At 36.7% G+C, this 16,593-nt stretch overlaps 1 protein-coding gene across 2 annotated transcripts in view; it reads right to left on the bottom strand.

The window, feature by feature from the left end:
• Window positions 1-10,832, bottom strand: part of LOC138693808 (CD2 antigen cytoplasmic tail-binding protein 2 homolog) — a 107,127-nt gene extending 96,295 nt beyond the window's left edge. The window contains exon 1 of one of the 2 annotated variants that reach the window (XR_011330483.1): window positions 10,583-10,832. The gene's annotated coding sequence lies outside the window, so the exon portion shown is untranslated. The remainder of the gene's footprint in view (window positions 1-10,582) is intronic. The other variant, XR_011330484.1, reaches the window with a different exon arrangement.
• Window positions 10,833-16,593: the final 5,761 nt, after the last annotated feature.

The following is a 16,593-nucleotide window of genomic DNA, read 5'->3' as shown; positions in this document are numbered from 1 at the left end:
CAAATAATAGGTAACATGAAGCCCTAAAAACTAAACATAATCACATAATGCAAAATAAAAAAAACATACTTTTTATGAGTTGATTTCTTTACATACTGTGTTGTTATTTTAAATAAATAAATGCGTATCATTGCTTGCGGACTGCATAAGCTGTGTGAGAATGCTTTGTGTTTATTTGGTTCCACTTACAGATGTGAACAGTGATTTTCTATTACGAAACTAAACAAATCTCAAACAAGAAATGACGGCTTTAACGGCAGTTCTCCGCATAGCTTGTGCTAATACAGTTTCTCCAAATCTTGAGAAATTGAGTAATATGAATTAATGTGCAACAGACATGTTTTGTTTTGTGTTTAGGGAAGTGTTTCATTACTTTGTGTTCTTATTCAGTTTGGTAGAATAACATTTTCTTTTGAAACATGCAGTACGTACGCAACTTGAATAAACCGGTTTTCGTGCACTATATAAGCACACTCCTCTCGTAGTAGGGCCTTCACCGTGCAAGCACAGTCTAGTATATACAGTCGCGAAGCTCAATACGTAGTAAATATGCAAACATTAAATAGTTGCTCACCACTAGGATCGCTAATATCGCCTCATTACAGGCAATGCAAAATAGTACCGTCACAGTCTATTGTTTCTAGCACCTCAAAACTCAAGCTTCTTGACTGTATATAGTAGACTGTGGTGCAAGCACAGAGTGCATAATTCTGCCCAACCCTGCTCTAAATCTCCTACATAAATACACCTTCAGTAATAGAAACCCCACACTAGATGGCATCAACAGCGATGTTAATTCCGAGCATTGAAACAGGGTTTAAGCAGACGTTCCCTCAACACGACGCAGTTAACCAGCTTTGAGTGAAATCAACAGTAAACAGAGAGCAGTGAACCGTCAGTGCAGTGTACCCACTTCAATTTTACGAACGATATCCGTATAGGTTAATGTTAATAGTGTTTATTACTACAAGACATCACATCAACAATTCAAAAGTACGAATGAAGACGTGAATTAGATACAAGGTGAGCACTAAAATGACATTATCTAGCACTAAAACACATATTATCTATAGGCCTATATATGCTTCCTCTACCTGCAAAGACGATATTCATTGCATTTAGGATATAGCCGGGGGCTTGTAGCTGGGGCAAGCCTCCGCTGCCCCCAAGATACCTTCGCCATAACCCTTCTATACAGTATTATTCCTGAACCGTCAAAAACCAACATAATGCATAACAGACATAGATAAAATTGTCAGAGTTAACAATAATGCCGTCCACACCTGTGGACTAACGGTCAGCGCTTCTGGTCGCGAAACCAGGTGGCCCGGGTTCGAATCCCGGTCGGGGCAAGTTACCTAGTTGAGATTTTTCCGAGGTTTTCCCTCAACCCAATACGAGCAAATGCTGGGTAACTTTCGGTGCTGGAACCCGGACTCATTTCACCGGCATTATCACCTTCATTTCATTCAGATGCTAAATAAACTGAGATGTTGATACAGCGTCGTAAAATAACCCAGTAATAAAAAAAACAATAATGCCTACGATATTTGAGAGTAGTCCAAAAGTGGCACATGTGAACAGCTGGCGCACAGTGGTCCGGATCGCTAAAAAGCCGGACAAAAGTCATTTTTCGAACTTCATATTAAAAAGACAAAATTACCTCAGTAATAATCCTCAATAGTCATTCTAATAAGACCAAGTGTTTTTCGAAGAATACTTCAAAGGTTCTGGTCAATACTTACGGGCAAAAGTGACACAAATCTTTCCTGATTAATTCTGCATTTTTATAAGTGATTTCTGAACATTGTGTCTGCCTTAATTATGAAAAGTAAAATGCTAAGTATATTTTTTGTAAATGTGTTACGGTCTTATGTATTAGGAACAATTACAGTTTTCAGTATTTTTTGTTTCTAAGTACTGATAATAAATCAAGTTTCTATTGTTCTTGTTTTGGGCAAAAGACAAAATTGTTTTAGTGTTTTAAAAAAATGTTCACCAGTGTACACTGTGAAACTTACGTAATATATCTTGGTAGACATTTATAAGTTTGTCACTGAAGGTTTCATCTGCAAAACCCTGCAACTCTGCGAATTATGACCTCTGAATCATACCTGTGCGCCTGATCCGTCTACACGTGTCGAGCCACACGCACTTACCGAGAGTTATGTTTGATTACTTAAAGACTGAGGAGTGATTTGTTGGAAGTAAACAACAAAGGCCCTTAATTTTTTCCATATTCAGAGGACTTTTGTTGATATCAGGTCATTGTATAATGTGTGCATAATGTAATGTGTAAAAATGAATTTACGTGTCAGTTGCGAAGAAATTTAGGAGAAAATTAAAGGAAAGGGTAATAAGATTCTTGTGCAACATAAAGAATATGAGAATAAATTTGAATTAAATTTGGACAGCCATAGCACAAAGTCACTAGAAAGTGTAATAAGAATGTGGTTTTTTCTTCAATATTATCAGCGTTAGAACAAAATTAGTCACCGTAACGAAACCACGTATCTTCGTAAAAAATTCAGACTGATTATAACAAGAAATTTAGTTGCCATTTACAGACATTTCTTCTACTTCTTCTTATTCTTCTGAAAAGTGTTATCAATGATAGCAAGTACAGGCATTCTTCAAAATGTCAATAGGCCACCCAAGCAGCCCTGCACGGGTCTGTAATTGTGCCGGCAGCTCAGTTACTTTATCGGTTGCAGAATTATTAGAAGATGCCGCTGAGTCTAGAAACTAAGATGTGACAACATTTCGAGAAAGTTTTATTCGAAGAATTTCAAAACGAGACGACAATTTAGACCTCTTTAGCAGATTAATGTTGACTTCTGACCCATTAATTTCCAGTTTAAATAAACCACCAAAAGAAAATAAAAATTAAATGTATCTTCGGAAGTGCTTGGTCTTTTGGCAATATCCGAAGAAGAGAAGGGGGAAGAAGACGACGAATTTGAAACGTCAGCTTGCGGGGACGAGTGACAGGCTGGAGATCTAAGTTCCTCTTGAAATTCTTTACTTTATCATGTAAGAATATTTTGTCTTCCTTTTTCAAATTCGATTCACTCTTGGTGTAATAATCATGATGAAGATCTGGAACACATTCTTCTAGACTGTCCATCCATAAACCACAAAAGAAGTAAATTAAAATCATCAGTACCAGTTGCAGAAGACACAGTCCTGCAGTCTATATTGACTACACCCCACCTCTGGCTACTAGGAACAGGAATCCACAATGAACAAAGATCAAATACCCCTCATTTCTCATGAAAACAACAACTGAATATACTACAGTGGACTATAGTGGACTTTGTTGTCAGCAAACAGCTGGATACATTAAGAAGATTGATTTATTGATTGATTGGTGTTTGAATTGCGACCTTCAAACAGTTCTGTATTTCAACTTGTCTGCATTTACAACAATGAAACTACTCAGTGCATCCAAGGCACACTTCTCAGATGCAAATGCTCAACACCTTTGTAAGTATCAAAATGCATACTTTATTTCTGCTTAGCCATAAACTTAATAACAAAATGTATAAAAATGTAGATATTCTAGTATAATTTAGCACAATAATATAATGAAATTTACAAGAGTGCAAGTTCATACAAGTTATATTACCAGTAGTATTAAATGGTACGTAACATTTTGGATACCCCTACAAAACTACGAAAATATTAATGGATTATTTATGTTACTAAATGTAAGAATGTACTCACTCACAAAAATACAATCCTTAATTGAATTTCGATTATAACTTATACAGGTTATATATAATTTTGAACTTGTGGATTACATAACTTATGTAACTTTTCAACCCTTATATTAGGGGTTGCTGATGAAATCGTGTACATAACATGACTATAATTATTGCATTTATCGAGTTTTGTGATAAAAATATCTAATTTGGCCCTTATTAATGAACGCCTAATTATCTCACCCCTCAAGAGGGATAGTTATTCATTTCCAAATTACATTAAAATTTGCACATGTTAGATACATGTTATTAGTAATAAGTGTACCAAATTTCAAGTTAATTTGGGCACTAGAAAAGAAGTTATTACTTTTGTCCGGGTTTTAAGCGATTCGGACCACTGTGTGGCGTCTTCTACGCAATTACCACACGCCTGCTCCGGTATTGTGCACTTAAGAAGTCGATGACTCAGCTCATCTGCCCTGGCAGGAATGCGGAGTTGGGGTAGCAGTTTCGCACTAGTAGTGGATGGAGAGAAAGTTAGAAATACAATGTAGCATGCGTTATAAAAACAATGACTTACCAATTCTGCTCCGCGTTACAATGGAGTAGCCAATTCTGAATCACTTTCATCATCATCATCATCATCATTACTGCTGCTCCTACTGCTGCTATCATCACTATCGCTATCACTATCACTGTCACTATCCAAAGAAATAATTAGATTGCAGGCAATGTATTATGTCGAAATCTGTATTGGCTCTCCACTTTTAACGTATGTTAACAATAACCCTCCCAGTCCTCTTTAGTTATTGACGATAAAGCCATTTCTGTAAGTTCCTTTAATCTTTGCAAAGATAAATCTCCTGTCACGTTATTTTCATCTTTTTCCATGCTAATTCGATCGGGGATAAGTCACACATATAAGGAGGAAGTCTCAGTACGTTGTGTCCGAACTCCACCAGCCTTCGGTCAACCCTAAAAGTCTTTTCTTGAGACCTGTGTTTCTCGATTAAGGAGAAAAGGTCGACTTTGTGAATTTTTTCACTGACTTCAATTCCTTTTCTTCTCAGCCACTCTATCATGTCTCTGTTTGGCGCGTACTTATTTGGAGCCTTACCAACCTGAACGGAGTGATAGGGGGCATTGTCCATGACCACGACTGACCTTGGCGGAAGATTGGGAATTAATTTCTCATCAACCCATTTCTCGAAATTTACCTGGTTCATCTGCCCGTGGTAATCCCCGCTCGCAGAACCAGCTTTATAAACGAGTTCTGCGTTTCTCAAGGAACCATTTTTGCTACCCGCATGTAGGACGATCAGTCTGTTTCCTGCACTATGGTTTGCCTGTAGGCCGAACTCATCAGAATGTTGCCAACATTTCTCAAAAGTTAGGTTGCTGTCCATCCTAGTCTCGTCGAGATATACAATTTCTCTCCCTTGATTACGGAATTCTTCCATTTTCCTCAAATAATTATGTCGCCAAGCAACAATATAAGCCCTTTCAACTAGAATTTTTTCCATTTGTAGTTCACCATGTTCAACAGTCTGTTTAGTGACCCTACTCCATGGAAAATTAATTTTATTTCTAATTGCAGGCAAGAGCTTGCTCACAGTTGGCACTTTCTTTTCTTGAATATAAAAGTCGTGGATAGTATTTTTAATAACACACATCAACACGCGTATGCTGTGGCCGAGTTGGTCGTTTTTTTCCAGGAGTCGAGAGAACTTCATTGGGGCGATCTCGGTTTCTTTCCAAATTTTCTTTTCTAATGTGTTTTGCCGCAAATTCAGACACACCAGTGCAATATGCCGCGTGTTTAGTGCCTGAGTAACCAAATGCGTCAGACTCTTGTTCTTGGCTTCGTTATCACACGTTGCTATCACTTTCTCTATTATTTCACGTGCTTGGGAATGAATTACTTTCTTTTTCTTAGGAGGCGGCATGATGAGGCACACTCAAGTTTAAGTTAATAAATGTAGTTGCTATGTACAGGTCAGCTTAGAAATGCACTCAGTCTCTATATACACACGAACATACGTACGAAATTATTCTGTAAGAATTACTGTATAGCTACACTTTGTCTATCGCAGGGAATTATTCTATAAGAGTTGTTATATATATTTAGTCTCTATATATACACACAAACGCACGAAATCATTCTACTATATACACTTATTGTACTATATACACTTAGTCTCTATATATATATATATATATATATATATATATATATATATATATATATATATATATATATATATATATATAGCTACGCAAACACTATACACGAAAGTTATATTGCTACGTCTTAACTTTGAATATATATTTACAGCAGCAATTCTATTAAGCAAACGTTCACTTCCGTCTTCCAAGTACAACTGGAAAGAGAGAAATATTTTTTTGAAGAAAGTAGAAAGGGGATTAAGCAGAGTGCATTCACACCAAAAGTACCGTTAGCTAGCCGCTTGCTCCGAAGTTAGCCTCACACCCCTCTAAACACCACCTCTAACTTCCCCAAGGTTCAGGGCAGATGAGCACTACGGGATATAAACTCCTAATCATAAGAAATCTCACGACAATATTATGAGGAAGTATTTTAAAAAGATAATCATGAAAGCAAGTTTTGCTGCTGTTCGATATTAACCTTTCGCTGTCAAAATGTAGGCTACGTCGAGCAATGTTATACAAAAACAACAATTATGATTTTAAAACTTTCCGCATATCTGCATTACATTCGTCATATGAAGTCTTCACGTTTAGTCGGTTTTTTTTAGAAGAGTTCTACTCCTTGCTTTGCGATTTTGTTAGTCTATGTCAATCGAGCCTGTGTGTAATGTGTCATGTATATATACACTGCACGCGAACATTAATATGGTTGTTTCATAATATCGCGCTACCCAATATTATCTCATAGGCTATTTCCACTTAAACAGTGAAGAGAAGAATTAGAATGCTTGGTTCTAAAATATCAATACAGAGTGTAAGGGGTATAAGTCCTGTCCTTTTCACAGTCGTTGTGGATAGTTTACAGCAGTGGTCGTCAGTAGTGATGGGAAATTCAGTTCAATTTACAAATTCGTTCGCGGCGAACTAGTTCGATAGTGAGATTAGTTCAATAATCTAGTTCGCTTAGTTCATCTAGGCCTAGTTCGTTTAGTTCATTTAGTTCGTCTGAGAAAAACTGACGTATATAATCATTTAGTTCGCTTAGTTCGCTTGAGAAAAGCTGATGCAGTTAAACATTTAGTACGATTAGTTCATTTAGTTCGCGTAAGATGGAGAGGAAAGCTGATGCAAAGATGCAATCAGAAAATCAGTATTATTTTAACTTTGAGAAATATATATACTCATGCTGTAACTGTTTGCTCTTAAAGAATAACTGATTTTAGGGAAATACGATGTTACATTACTTACTGTAGGTCAGTGTTTATTTATTACAACATTTCTTTTTTGAGAGAAAGTAACAGCAATGCAGTATCAACGTTGCAAACGTTGATTGTATGATTAAAACTACGGTAAAATGAAAGCTTGAAAGAAAAGAAATATTATAGAACTGTAAACTGTATAATCTAAACCCAACTCTCAAATTCCTTAATAATAATAATAATAATAATAATAATAATAATAATAATAATAATAATAATAATAATAATAATAATAACAATAATAATAATAATAAAAGCAGAAAATAAAATAAAAATCTCTCTTCAGACATACACATTTGGGAGACCGCACAAAAAATAACATACAATTGAACAAAATGTTATTGTCAGCAGAGGAACAGATGGAGTGTCTCATTAAAAGCATCTTAAAAATATGCTCCTTCATCACATCTATCATGCGCCGTTATCAATAGGGGCACAAAGAGAGCGTGTCCCCCCATATTTGGTCTAATTGTTCATTATTATAATTATTACTATTAATATTAATTTTTATTATTAATCTGTTTACATGTGTTTAATAACATATATTGTATTACGCAATCAACAGTACTGATTTAAATAAATAACGCACTTAAACTGTATGTAGTCTTAAAGATTTCAATTATACTTTAGTTTCTAATATCCGCCTCCCTCCCAAAATAATATAGACTAGCTAACGGCGCCGATGAAGCGAGGATACTCTATATGACAGATATTACATTCGAAAAATAGATCGAATGAAATTTAGGACATGAAAATCCATTCATTGGCTTGTGTTCAACATGAAGTTTCGAGTTGCGAATTCGGGACTCTAGTGCAGTGGTAGAGTTCGAACATGCTAATTATTCGTACACAGTATCGATCTAAACTATTACAGTTACTTTACTTTTAAAGAGAATTTCATTTAACATTTAAAGGAAAATGTACGTAACTGGTAGCGATGCTGAGTGCAGAAATTAAGAATGTGTGTTGCAATGCTTAAATCCTGAATCGTACTATTTACTTCAATAAATTAAATACAAGTAAATAATGTATTTGCGGATGTAGCCTAATGTGGAGAGCATTATAGTGAACGTGAAATAGTGAAACAGATAACAGATTCGATATTGTAATACAATTTTATAAAGGGGCATATCGCTTAATGCTTGTCAGACTTAACCTCAAACCATTTCTTAATATTGGCTACGAAGGATACAAACACAACGTAACCAGACTGAACCACTCATGTTCATGTGCTCTTAACCTCAAACAGAATCCGCTGGGTAATGAACTATAATACAGTATTAGTGTCCGCATTTTATAAGTTGTGCATAATGTTCATGAAACACCGAATTTAGTATCTTTATGGGTCTAAAGAAGTAATATTATTAGCGTGTTGTGAAACACGGCCCAACACTCCTCTCGTTATGGGAACGGCTTCCCACAATGCATTGCTTCTTCTCTATCTAGTTCGCGAACGACTTCCACAGATACGACTCATCTAGTTAGTGAACGACTTTCATAAAAATTTCGAACTAGTTCATCTAGTTCAATTTCGAACTAGTTCATCTAGTTCACTTGAACGATTAGTTCAATTCGAACTAATCGTTCGCGAACTACCCATCACTAGCCGTCAGCACTCGCTGAAATGTGCAAAGGGTAAGCGGTGCCGTCCCGTGTGCACCGTCATGCAGCAGGAAGCGGTAGAGAGCATACCCGCTAGCAGCTACGAGTGCACCATGGTGCACTGTGTTTTCCGCGGGTAAGAGACGCTAGCCCCAGGGTGCTCTACGCTGTGGACCGCTGGTTTACAGGATCAAAAAATGTCCATACAACATAGGGTCAAAACTTTATATTTTTCCCAGAAAAAAATATTTCTGTTTTATTTTATTTGCGTTATACTGTGCATATCTTTAGTAAAATTACGAAGATAAATAGGCTACATCAGTAGGTATATCTAGCAAAGAGTTAATATTAGTTTAAATAGATATTTGTGTGTTCTATTATGTTTTCGTGAAATTAAATAAAATTTCATGCTTAAATTTGTTACTATTCTGGCGTGAGGGACGTGGCAACGTGTTCAGCAGGCAGTACTCTGCACAGACGTACGTACGAGTCAGCTGAGTTCAAGCTCCCTGTGCATAGGTCTACTGCCGAGCGGATGACAGTTTGGTACCAGGTATTCGATAAACAACTTACCATTACATTCAAAGTTTAGGAATATCATATGTTATTAATTTATGGAGAAAGTCGTCGTAATTCAAGTAAGGCAATAAGATATACCGTCAACGTTTTCCTCAAAGAAGGTTACCTAATCGGCGAACGTTGTAGCAGTTTCTCAACGATTTTCCGAAACTAGGAGTTGCTTACCCCATTTCCAAAGTCACACAACCAGGAATTTGTTTAAAAATGATACTGATTTACGGAAGCGGGAGAGATTAAAATGTTGCATTGGAAAAAATGTTTGTGTGATTTTGTCCAGAAAATTATTATTGTTTATTTTTTAGACGTACAATAAAAAAAGGAGCAATATTGTTACATAAAATGTAAATTTACCACAATGTTCTATTAACGACATTGAAAGTTTGTATTTGCTGCTCGTTTTATGTAAACAACAGTATTGTCACGGTCGCTCCTGCATTAGAACAGAGCATCTGTTGGACCCCTCCACCCCGCTTGAGCTGTACTGTGTACTTCTAAACCACCTTCCATCGGCTAGAACTGTACTATGTGCTTCTAAGCTCCCTCCTTCCCATCCAGCAACGTTGTAAAACTTCTATTAAGTTACTGTAAACTTTAATAATTAGTTAAATATTGAAATTAGAAAAAAATTGTAAGGACATCTTTTCTTCCTTATAACATGAATAATCATCAGTTAAAATAATGACACACTCTGTGTTTACCGCATGAACGCGAACATTATTACGGTTGGATTTCATCACACCGCGCTACCCAATATTATCTCATATTTCCAAGTAAACAGTGAAGAGAATAGTGCAACCTACAACGTAAGACTGTTACGAATTGCTAACAAACTATGAAAACATTTGTAGAATATATCACATAATAAGACACATTAAACTTGTACACATCTATCGTTAATATTGGAACATTGCAATACATTGGAATACTCATCTTATTTTCGTATAAATACAGAGATAAAAATTTAAACAAAAGTTAATAAATGATACAAAAAATTATATTATTAAAAAAATACTCGTCGCTTTTCTGAAACCACTAGCTATGTATTACATGTGAAAGAATTAGAATGCTTGGTTCTAAAATTCGGACGCAGTACCTATCTATAACGCTGTACTAAAATTGCAACGTGCCTGTTATTTACGATATTCATGAACAATACTCCACATCGCTATTTCCTAACGACACTTAACATTTTTACACTGTATTTTAACACTTCACATCCTCAATATAGTTTTTATCTTCAAGCATAATGATCAAGACATTGCATTATACCTTTTAAGATCCGGAATCTTCGTTCCTTCCATTTTCAAATATTAATACACATAGAACAGTCTGTGTTATCTAGCACATAACAAATCAATATCTCTTATGGCGACACCCGCATCACAGATTCCTACTGGATAATAATTAACAGAATTTAAATGTTTACAAACACATTTATTCCAAGAATAATGAAACACTCCGCGCACCACATCGAACACGCTACAGATGTGAGGAGAATGCCGATATAATTCCTGACATACGAAACTCCCTGCCTGCCTTTTAGTTTTTATGGGAAAAGTTGACCTTGCAGCGTCACAACTTGGATTCGTCTTATTTCGCTCTCTGTGGTGCAACTTCTAACTACTGGGATAGCGATAACTGCCAGGCATTTAGTCTTCATCGTAAGACGATAACTTGATCAAGTTGCATTATATTTCTACTTTCATAAATAAAGTTCTCACCATCATTGTACACAAAAGCAATTTGTTCGTTAATGTTAATTTAGTCCAATCAACAAATATAATTATAAAGAAGTATATCACAATAATGCAATGTATTTAAATGAATAGGTTACGGAAATTTTATTGAAGTAAAAGACGAATATCAGCTGATTCATCCCTGCTACTTACTGTGATTTTACTTCGGTTTCCTTCAAAATTTATTAAAATCCATAGTGATATCACAGTCTACTATATACAGTCGCGAAGCTCAATATGTAGTAAAAATGCAAACATGGGTAGTTGCGCACCACTAGGATCGCTATTATCGCCTCATCATCACAGATCTCTCCTAGCAGATGACAAAATATGTTACACTTTCGTTGCCGTGTTCTTTTGTAAAAATTAACACCTTCCTTCCATTATTGAAATATTAAATGCATAAAGTTAATTTATTATTTTAATGAAGTATATTAAATTCCACCATAAACTCGATACCTGCAAGAAATAGGTTAATATTATTTTTGTTTGTGCAAAACGAACTGAAATTTACTATAATCGCTTCACTCATTCGAGATTATAGCGATAATGAACTATGAAACCAATAAATATTAATTTGCATTTCCCTTTACAACAGTAATATAATAACAATAATGGAAATATGAATTAATGGGAGTAACTTACGTGTACCGGTACTTGTAGTGTAGGCTTACGTAGTTAACGAAGTGGGATGAGGTTAAGCAATAATAATCACACCAGAATTGGAAATAAAACGTGATCAATAAATTTTATTGTAACAGACTTACTATTTCTACGTCTCTAGTAAAGTAACAAATAAAAATAACAACAAAATTAACAGCTATAATTAAAAACATATCCTTTGAAAAAAAAAGTAGGCCTAAGTTGTCTGAAAATGTACAATTATTCAAGGAATCAGCTGATATAGACGTAGAATTAGTGCAAAGCTTTTGTTTCTCAGCTGCAGGTAATAACAGAACAGGTTTATTTGAAACATCAAATAAAGTTGGAACAACATTCCAGATTAATTTATTTTTGTTTTCATTCATAAATTGTGTGTTTTCGAAATGAAGAGAGCAAAACTTTATATTATTATATAGATATGCTTCGTTCTTTGTCATTAGATCTTCCCTCCTGCTGTTTATTAACCACTTTTTGCATCTAGAAGTAAAATAAGAAATAGATGTTAGGATTTTTTTTTCAGGAGCATCAATGCGAAATACGCAACGACCTAGCACTCGATGGAAATACGACTCAGTCCACTCTAAATCCAAAGTCGACCATGGACAGTCTGTTGTTTCTAGTTGCTAACCGCTTGGAGCGCTTTATCGCAAGATTTGCAAAAAATCACCTCAAGCTTCGCGACTGTAGGTATATAGCAGACTGTGGTGATATTGTACTTGCTATTTGGGAAAAGGAAATTGTACCAGAACAATGGAAAGAGTCCATAATTGTACCTATCTTTAAGAAGGGGATAAGACTAACTGCAGTAACTTTCGAGGAATTTCAATTTTGTTGTCGTCGTACACAATTTTGTCCAATATTCTTTTGTGGTGATTAATTCCATGTGTAGATGAAATTTACTGGGGATCATCGGTGTGGTTTTAGGAATAATAGATCAACTATTGATCAGATATTTGTATTCGACAGATATTGTAGAAAAAATGGAAGTAGCCTATAAGAGTAGTCTACAGTACCGGTACATCAGTTATTCATAATTTCAAAAAGGCATATGACTCGGTTAAGACAGAAGTTTTATATGATATTCTTATTGAATTTGGTATTACCAAGAAACTAGTTCGATTAAGTAAAATGTGTCTTAGTGAAACTACAACAGACTCCTCATAGGTCAGATGCGTTTCCAATTCATTGTGGGCTAAAGCAAGGAGATGCACTATCACCTTTACTTTTCAACTTTGCTCTAGAACAGCGGTCATCAGCACAGAGCACCCTGGGGCTAGCGTCTCTTACCCGCGGAGAACACATTGCACTATGGTGCGTTCGTAGCTGCTAGCGGGTATGCTCTCTACCTCTTCTTGCTGCACGACGGGTCACACGGGACGGCTCCGCTTACCCATTACCCATTTCAGCGAGTGCTGGCGACCACTGCTGTAGAGCATGCCATTAGGAAAGTCCAGGATAACAGAGAGGGTTTGGAATTGAACGGGTGACATCAGTTGCTTGTCCATGCGGATAACGTGACTATGTTAGGAGAAAAACCACAAATGATTAGGGAAAACACGGAATTTTACTTGAAACAAGTAAAGAGGTAGGTTTGGAAATAAATCCCGAAAAGACAAAGTATATGATTATGTCTCGTGACCAGAAAATTGTACGAAATGGAAATATAACAATTGGAAATTTATCCTTTGAAGAAGTGGAAAAATTCAAATATCTTGGAGCAAGAGTAAAATTATTAATAACACTCGGGAGGAAATTAAACGCAGAATAATTATGAGAAAATACGCGTTATTATTCGGCTGAGAAGCTGTTGTCATCCAGTCTGCTCTCAAACAAGCTGAAAGTTACAATTTATAAAACAGTTAGCCTATATTACCGGTTGTTCTGCATGGTTGTGAAACTTGGACTCTCACTTTGAGAGAGGAACAGAGGTTAATGGTGTTTGAGAATAAGGTGCTTAGGAAAATATTTGGGGCTAAGAGGGACGAAGTTACAGGAGGATGGCGAAAGTTACACAACGCAGAACTAGACTAGGTTTACGTATTGCATTCTTCACCCAACACAATTAGGAACATTAAATCTAGACGTTTGAGAAGGGCAGGCCAGTAGCACGTATGGGCGAATCTAGAAATGCATATAGAGTGTTAGTTGGGAGACCGGAGGGAAAAAGAGCTTTGAGGAGGCCGAGACATGGATGGGAGGATAATATTAAAATGGATTTGAGGGAGGCGGGATATTATTGTAGAGACTGGATTAATGTTGCTTAGGATAGGTACCGATGACGGGCTTATGCGAGAGCGACAATGAACCTCCGGGTTCCTTAAAAGCCGTAAGTAAGTAGATAAATAAGTGATATTGTTATGCTCTGATTAGACGTAGGTAATATTAAACTAAGGAGTTCTATTTTTAAGAAATCAAGGTGGCTAAATTATAAGATGAGGTGATCATTGCATGCTACATGCGATGTCATTGGAATATTGCAGGAAAATTAATTTTCTATCGCTAAAATTGGAAGAGAAAGTATTATGGTTTTATCACCACTCGTAGGCCCTACATTTCGTTATATTCGATCTGACATAAAACGTGAAAAAATCAGTCGTAGTCCAAAGTAACAAATATTTCATCACAAGATAGATTAGGACAGGCCTGGGCTTAGGTAGCTCAACTCGGATACTGAAGACTGCCCCTTAACTGTCCCCGGTAGAGACAGTTATATATCGAACCGATACGAGTAGACCTGAAGTTAATCAGTGCTAAGTGACGTATTATATATAAGGCGTGCATCGTAGCTTTCCTCGCCTAAAATCCACCACTGATGCACCGGGATATGTAAACTGGGTCCCGATCATAGAAAATACGGTAAATTGGTGCCGGGTCGAAAAAAAAAAGCCTAGTAGGTTAATTGGGTCCCAGCCTATTAGCATTACCCAGGGAACACCGCGGGGGGTTTGGCTGGATCGTCCCCCCAAAATTTTTGATGTTATAAATTTAAATACACTGACTTCACAAATTCAAATGTACTCATTTGTCCCGTTGTCAACATTGTCATTTGTTCTGCAATAAACTGTTCCTTTTTCTTTCTATTTTTAGCCTGCTTTCTTGAACTTCTACATAAAATGCAAACTTCGGGTTTAAAATTATTCAATAGACTACGTCAATGAAGTTAAAAATTGATGGATGAGCGTTATAAAATAGGAATTGAGGCGAGAATGAAAGAATTCACGTGCATTGGTAGTTCTGTTTGATGAGGCAGAAAATTCACACCACATAGGATCAGGGAGCAATGTAGCCTATGTTTCGAACTCATAATCTGTGAACTCTTCAATTTTTTCATTACCAGCTGATAGGATCGACATGAAGTCGTCGACGAAACAGTTTTCGACATCAGGAGGTAAAAACTGTAGTACAAAAAATATTTTTAGTTACTTGAAACTCTATGAATTAAATTTATCAGTGTTTGACAATCCTAAAGACTGCATTTTCTGCCACAAATTTTGTCCGAGATGGAAACAAAACTTCTTACGTTAATTGACTGCGAAATTATTTGGGCCACAGAATGTAGGCGTATGACTGTTTCAGAATCTACAAACATTCGCTCTGGCAGCAGGATTAAACCTCTGAAAACACAATGTTGCACAACGTGTCGGAATGCATCTACTGCAGGCTATATAGCTCTCGGTGTTCTGGTTACGAAGTAAACAAACACAAGCGGGATGTAGGTCTACAGCTGCAAAAGAAAAAGTGGCCGCTCTCTAGAAACTAAAGTACGGTCACACGTCGCTACATTTGCAGCGCTGCAGTACAAAAACTGCGCAACTCTCGTACTGCGACGTGTGAACAACAGTGCATCTCGAAAAGTAGCGGCTGCCGAACCTGCTGCCCGCTACTTTTCCATGCTGCGCGCAGCTTAGAAGTAGCGACGTGTGAACAGGGTTCTCAGGGTTGCAGCCGCAGCATTTTTGATATCGGTTTTGTTGAAACTTTTGCTGCGGTAGTAACCAGTGTTGCCACCCAAATGTGCCAATCATACTTTAATTGTTTGGATATAGGCCTATTTTAATGTTAGATGTGATGAAAATAAATTATTTGTAACAGTTATTAAATACACAACACAGTCTAAGCATATTTGCTGACGATACAATTATTTTTTTTTTTAATTTTCCGTATCGTGGTTTCAAACAGGAGGGTTGCCAACATTGATTACGTGAATATGCTGTTGATTATCATTTAAGTATAGCCTATAGGCGTTTTTAAAAGCTTTAGGTCTATAGTAAAAATAATGCCAATTTCTGAATACTAGTTAATATAGAAAAGCAAATAATAGATAAGGAAGCTTTCGCATGAGTTTCCTAATAATGCTAACATAACCACAAAATGTATATTGAGAAGTCAACACGGAGATGGAAACCTGCAGCATGACTGCGGCTGCAAAAGTAGCGCCTTGTGTGTGAACAGACTCGTAACCTCCAGTTGCAACTTTTGCAGCACTCGGGTTGCGCAGCACGAAAAGTAGTGTGCAGCGCGCTACTTTTGGCTTACGTGTGAACACGACACGCAACTTTTGCAGCTGCAGTATAAAAGTTGCGCCGCAAAAGTAGCGACGTGTGACCGTACCTTAAGGACCCTTCGGGTATCTCCGTTACAATTCGGAGACAGGCGATGTTACATGTTGGACCATGTTGCCTGATATCTAGGCTACATTAGCCTATAATTAAAATGTTAGCTATAGCTGGCTTTCGTAACCGAGTTTCGCTACGTAGGCCTATCGTAGCTTCCCAAGTACATCACGATGCTGGGTGTGTACCGGTCCCATATACTGACCGAAATTTTATGAGAATTTCTTCCCCCATGAGGACTCGAACCAGCGCGCATTCCGTATCGCGA

This window comes from Periplaneta americana, unplaced genomic scaffold (assembly GCF_040183065.1).
Source record: "Periplaneta americana isolate PAMFEO1 unplaced genomic scaffold, P.americana_PAMFEO1_priV1 scaffold_21, whole genome shotgun sequence".
NCBI classification, from domain to species: Eukaryota; Metazoa; Arthropoda; class Insecta; order Blattodea; family Blattidae; genus Periplaneta; species Periplaneta americana.
Note: the sequence above shows the minus strand (reverse complement) of the source record. Positions and strands in the feature narration are given on the sequence as shown.